This window comes from Mus musculus, chromosome 2 (assembly GCF_000001635.26).
Source record: "Mus musculus strain C57BL/6J chromosome 2, GRCm38.p6 C57BL/6J".
In the NCBI taxonomy this organism is placed as follows: domain Eukaryota; kingdom Metazoa; phylum Chordata; class Mammalia; order Rodentia; family Muridae; genus Mus; species Mus musculus.
The window spans coordinates 25,474,020-25,479,309 of NC_000068.7; the positions used below are offsets into that span (position 1 = coordinate 25,474,020).

The 5,290-nt window shown below is 51.9% G+C and overlaps 1 long non-coding RNA gene across 3 annotated transcripts; it reads right to left on the reverse strand.

Moving 5' to 3' along the window:
- Positions 1-1,284: 1,284 nt before the first annotated feature.
- Positions 1,285-4,529, reverse strand: Gm35287. 3 transcript variants are annotated; one of them, XR_374157.4, is made up of 4 exons: positions 4,335-4,529; positions 3,742-4,068; positions 2,929-2,986; positions 1,285-1,399 (listed from the first exon to the last, which is right to left on the reverse strand). It is a non-coding gene; the product is annotated as a predicted gene, 35287 (long non-coding RNA). The 3 variants fall into 3 exon arrangements; XR_374156.4 differs by lacking the exon at positions 4,335-4,529 and adding an exon at positions 4,179-4,318; XR_866042.2 differs by lacking the exon at positions 4,335-4,529 and having other exon boundaries at positions 3,742-4,168.
- Between the last annotated feature and the right edge of the window lie 761 nt (positions 4,530-5,290).

A 5,290-nucleotide genomic window follows, 5' to 3' on the forward strand; every position in this document is an offset into this window, starting at 1 on the left:
CTTGTGCCAGAATGAACAGGCCAACTGCTGCTCAGAAAGTTGGGTCTGGGCAGGCAGGTTTTGGAAGTCAGGGGATCTGGTGGGACCCTCTCTTCTTGTAATGGAGTATCCAGAAAGCTGGTGAGCTGCCAGGGGGCCTGGCCTGGTCTCAGCAGGGAGCAGGCCCACATTCTTCAGCAGCGGGGCTCTCTGGGCTATCGTTGCTGGGGGATGATGTAGATGGCAGTATGGCTCTCCAAGGCCTACCCTGGCTTCTAGAAGCAGTCAGCAATCAAGACCAGAGAATAGCCTGAACAAGGCATGCCCAGGAGGGCTACAGCATCCTAAACAGTGTTCTGGAGGGCCAGGGAGACTGGGGAACAGCTTGCTCCTCTCTGGCCAGGCTGAGTCTCCAGGGCAAGATTGGCTGGCAAGGCCTTTAGTGTCCCCTGGCTCCCATATGTGGGTTCACAATAGCCACAGGGTCTGGATTTTTATTATCTATCTATCTATCTATCTATCTATCTATCTATCTATCTATCTACCTATCTATCTATCTATCTTTCTATGTATGTATGTATGTATGTATATATGTATGTATGTATGTATATATGTATGTATGTATGTATGTATGTATGTATCTATCTATCTATCTATCTATCTATGTATCTATTCATCTATCCATCTACCTATCTATCTATGTGTTTATTTTTGCTTTTGTTTGTTTTAAGGCAGGGTCTCACTGTGTAGCCCTAGCTGGCCTGAAACTCCCTATATAGAGAAGGCTGACCTTGAACTCACAAATGTCCACCTTCTGAGTACTAGAACTAAAGGTGTATCTGGATCTTAATGTAAGTCCAGCCCTGAGACAGAGCCCTGACTTTCACTATGAGGTCTAAGAGGACTCAGGGAAACTGGCCCCCAGCTCTGAGAAAGCCCGTACAGTGCCTAGCAGGGTGTGGTAGCTGGGCACCACACTCTGAAGCACTGTGTTTGGACACTTCCTTTTCAGCCCCACCTAGGATCTGGGCTTCAGGAGATCCCTGGGGTAACATCAGGCTCTCTGCTCCCTAGCCTGAAGCCAGGTCCTGTTCAAGTGCATGTGTCTATCTGCTTCTGAGCTGAAGGAAGGAGTCAGGTCAACAAAGGAGAATGAACAAAGGCAAGTGCCCCAGAGGACATTGCAGCCCCCAAATCAGATACTCGAGCTTCTGCCTAGGTCTGGCTCACCATGTTGAAAAGGCTGGGAGCCCCCACCCACCCAGCTCACTCTCCCCGTGACAGCAAGGACAGCCAGCCCATTCCTCTGTCACAGGCATTTATTGTGTTGGGGCTGAGTGAGCAGGGACATTGTGGGTCTAGTTGGGATGCGATGAGAGCCGAGCCTTCCATAGTCAGTCAACTCTGACAGCCTTCTAGCCTAGGAAAGAAAGGGAAGAAGGAGAAGAAGGGAAATGAGAGAGAACCTAGAGCCAGAAGGACCTGAGCAGAGACACAACCCAGCAGGAGGGGCCTAACAGGAGCTAGCCTGGTGCAGGGAGAGCGAGAGGAACTAGACATAGGAAGGTCACGGGAGCAAAGGATAGGGTCTTAGCTGATGCCTCCCCTCCCGCATGGCCTTCCATCTTTACCAGACAGACTCACAGATAACTTATGACTGGATCATCCTCCTCTAGGGGGGCAATGTTAGGGAGCCCAGCATTCTAAAGACACACTCGCATGATCTCGCCTCCAAAGCCCCTTCCCTACTCAACCCAGGCCTGGTTTAGCACCTTCAAGTGGAACAGGAAGGATGACCCAGACCAGGGTACCCAGAGACTTGACAGGAGGCACATTTCTGGCATGACCTGCCTTCCTCCCCTGCCCCCAATTTTCATGCATACTTGATTCTGGTATAACTATGAAGCCAAAACTTTGGCTCCAACCTTACCAACCATAATGCCCCTTATGAACCTAACTTCATGTCTCATTTCCAATTCCTTCACAGTGTGTAGCCCAAGTTGTCAGTGTCAGGCCTGGAGGTGGATCTGTACAGTAGACCCCACTCTCACTTTGCACAAGACTCTCTATCTGGTGCCTCCTGCTAGGGTTTGTACCTGCTGAGACCTGAATCATCGAGCCCTGAGTGTATCCTGCCTTCATACTGAGATAGAAGTATTGTATCTCACTCACTTGTGGGCCTTCCTCCTGTGCCCAGGACCTACTGCTTGGCTGTAGGCTTTTCCCCCCAGGCTCTGCCTCAGACATTCCTCTTGAGTCCCAGTACCTGCCCTATGTGTAACTGGAGGACCTTCTCCTAATCTTCTGCCCTCTAGCCTTCAAGGATCAGGGCCGTGTGATTCTCTTAGTTTGTCAGAGTCCCCAGCTCTGATGCACAGTCATCCTCAGGGATCAAGGCCACCTCACAGACATCTGTGCAACCCAGCACCCCCTCCCACAACTCCTGGGCCCCTGGACCAGTTTTGAACAAGAAGGTGACCCAGTCCTGGAGGATACCCAGTGTCTCAGCAAGCTTAATAAGCCTCTTCTCTGATAAGAGTCCAGGTCCTTCCCTGCTGTGTCAGGATGAGAGATGAGCCTTAGGGAGAACCCTCTGATTCAATTCCTTCCTTGGGGGGGTCTTGGGAAGGATCCCTCTTTCCACTAAGGGACTGATGCCTCACCCAGGATGACCCCCCTCTATCCCTGCTGACCCATCTTTCACCCAGCATCTTACCCAGCAGCACGGCCTGGTATCCTCCCTGGTCCTTAGTCCTTACGTGGAGGACCAGAGGAACACTCTTGTAGTTCTGTGCCAAGTCCACCTTGTAACTTTCTGACACTAATTCTTGGAGGAGCAGGCTGGGAAGGGGACTGATGGTCACAGCCACTCTGAGTGTGGAACCAGAATGCTCTCTGACTCAGGGCTGCTTCTGGCCTTCCTTGGGGTTTCAGACAGGAAGAACTCACCTTCCCAGTCTCTGAGGAGGTCCTGGCTCAGCTGACCCAGTGTTCATATGCCAGGGTCCTGGGGAGAATAGAAGAAAGCCGAGAGGAGGGAGCCTTTGGTTGAATTGGTCTTTGAGGGGAATATGGGATGCAATAGGAGGAGGAGAATTTGGGGTCTTCTAGAAGGGCCCTGCTTCTCATGCTTCCAAGACAGGTCATGCCTCATGGCAGCCTGGATTTCCCAGAGCTCCCACTGGTCCCTGAGCTGAAGTCACTCACTGTGTTACCTGGTCCTGACTTTTGTGCCTGTCTTAGGCTTGAGCATCTTCCTGGATTCAACCTTTCACTGTGCCTGACCCTGCTTGCTGCCCTGCTGATTTCTCCTCCAAACCGCAGGTTCCAGGACAAGCAGGTGCATGTATTTGGAAGTTGTCCATGAGCTCATTCAAGGCAGACAGTTCCTACTGTTGTGTGTGTGTGTGTGTGGGGGGGTCTCTCACTTGCCTGTCGATGCTGGATTTTCCACTACCAGCTACCCACCGTTCTCTTATGTGGCAGCGGCCATGAGAACTTGGTCTCACCTGAGTGGAGCAGATGCAGTGGCAAATGGGCTGTCGTCCACATTTAGAACGGGACCCCATATCCTACCCTAAAGGTGTGGCCCATCAAGCCAAAGATGGACTACTCTCCTTGGAACTGTAGGACTAGTGACAGACAGGCCCGGCCCTCTCCCACCCCAGATGTGGCCCCAAGCCACATCTCTTGCATCTGGCAGAGACCTAATGACTTTCAAAGCCTCAGATTCACCACATAGACAGAGAATGTTGTCCCCACCTGGACGGTCTTGAGGGCCACCGGGGAATGTGAAGTCTGCGCCGGGATGCCATTGGGCTGAGCTCCCCGTTTCTTGTTTCTACCCATGGGAACTGGGCCTGCCTGGCCAGGGTTCATAGTTACTATCTCCTTCCCAAGGCTGGGCAGAAGACAGATCTTGTGGAAAGGTATGTTGGGCAGCAGGGCTTGAGGAAGCCCTTCATGCCTTCTTGGGCCTTGGGCCTGGGTCTGCATCATTACCAGCAAGGTGAGACCTATCCCCAGGGGCTCCATGTGTGTAGAGAAGGCTGATCCCAGGCAGTGGAGTCCTGGATAGCAGTGGCCTGGCTGGTGGAGGAGGTAGTGAGGTGTTAAATTCAACCTGTCACTGAGGTTACACTAGCCCTGCCCAAAGCAGACAGCTCCTGCCTCTACATCCAATAGGAGAAAATCTGTACCGGTTGGCTTCCTCACACTCCTGCGCAGGGCTCCATTCCACAAACACCTCTCTGGTCCTTCCTGTCCACTCCTTCTACATGTTCCATACTGTTCACTGCTCATACAAACACACACAGAGCTCTTAGCTCCAAGCTGGGCAAGATGACAGCAGATACCTGATAGGGTCCACCGTGTGCACAGCTTAACTGGCCACTCCAGAATCCACCCCCACTTGTCTTGGTTTGTTGAGCATAGGCTCTGCACCCACTCTCACCCCCTGCCTGGGAGCAGATTGAGCTATTCTTTGGACTAGGCAAAGAGGGACAGAGTGTGCTGTGCCAGAGCTGGCCCAGGGCCACCTGCTCAGGCCACATAGCCAATCTGGGCCATGGCCATTCATGGGGCTACAGCTCTGCAGCTCTTTGCTCTCTCTTGACCTTGAATGTAGCCCTCTACTGGCCCTGAAGCCTCTGGCTGTGGTGGCTACCTGAGGTCCATAGAAGCCTCCTCTTGTCTTCTTCCCCTCTGGCCTCTTTTCCATTTGCTGGGGGAGGTGGTTGCTGGGATTGTATCACCCTGGTTCTGAACTGTCCTCTGGGGAAACCCTGATGACCAACTTAGATGCTTCCTAGATACCTTGGTGGTTCAATTCTCTGCACTACCATACGTAATCTGGGAAACTACATTGGATGCCCAGGCCAAATGGGCTCTGGAAGCAGGCTTCAGGGAGGTTGCTGTCTCTGTTGCCATTCATTCTGTGAAGAGCATGGAAGAACAGGCGCCAAGAGGAGGAACCCAGGCAGCTCAACCTTGGGCACAGGAAAAGGCAACACAAAACACCTAACACAAATCAACAACATGAACTTTAGCAATGGAAGAGACGCCCACGAGAAGGGAGAAGGTGCTGGGAGACCATCAGGCATGGTGAAGTGAAAAGGGCACATAGGAACTCATCTGTTGCCTAGAGACTGTCTTTTAAAAGGGAATGTTCAAGGTGGGGGGTCCTGGCACCGGCTTGTAACCCTAGCACTCAGAAGGCTGATGCAGGAGGATCTTAAGCTCAGGACCAGTCTAGGCAATACAGTGTCTTTTAAAAAATACATACAACCTTAACAATAAATATATAAGGACT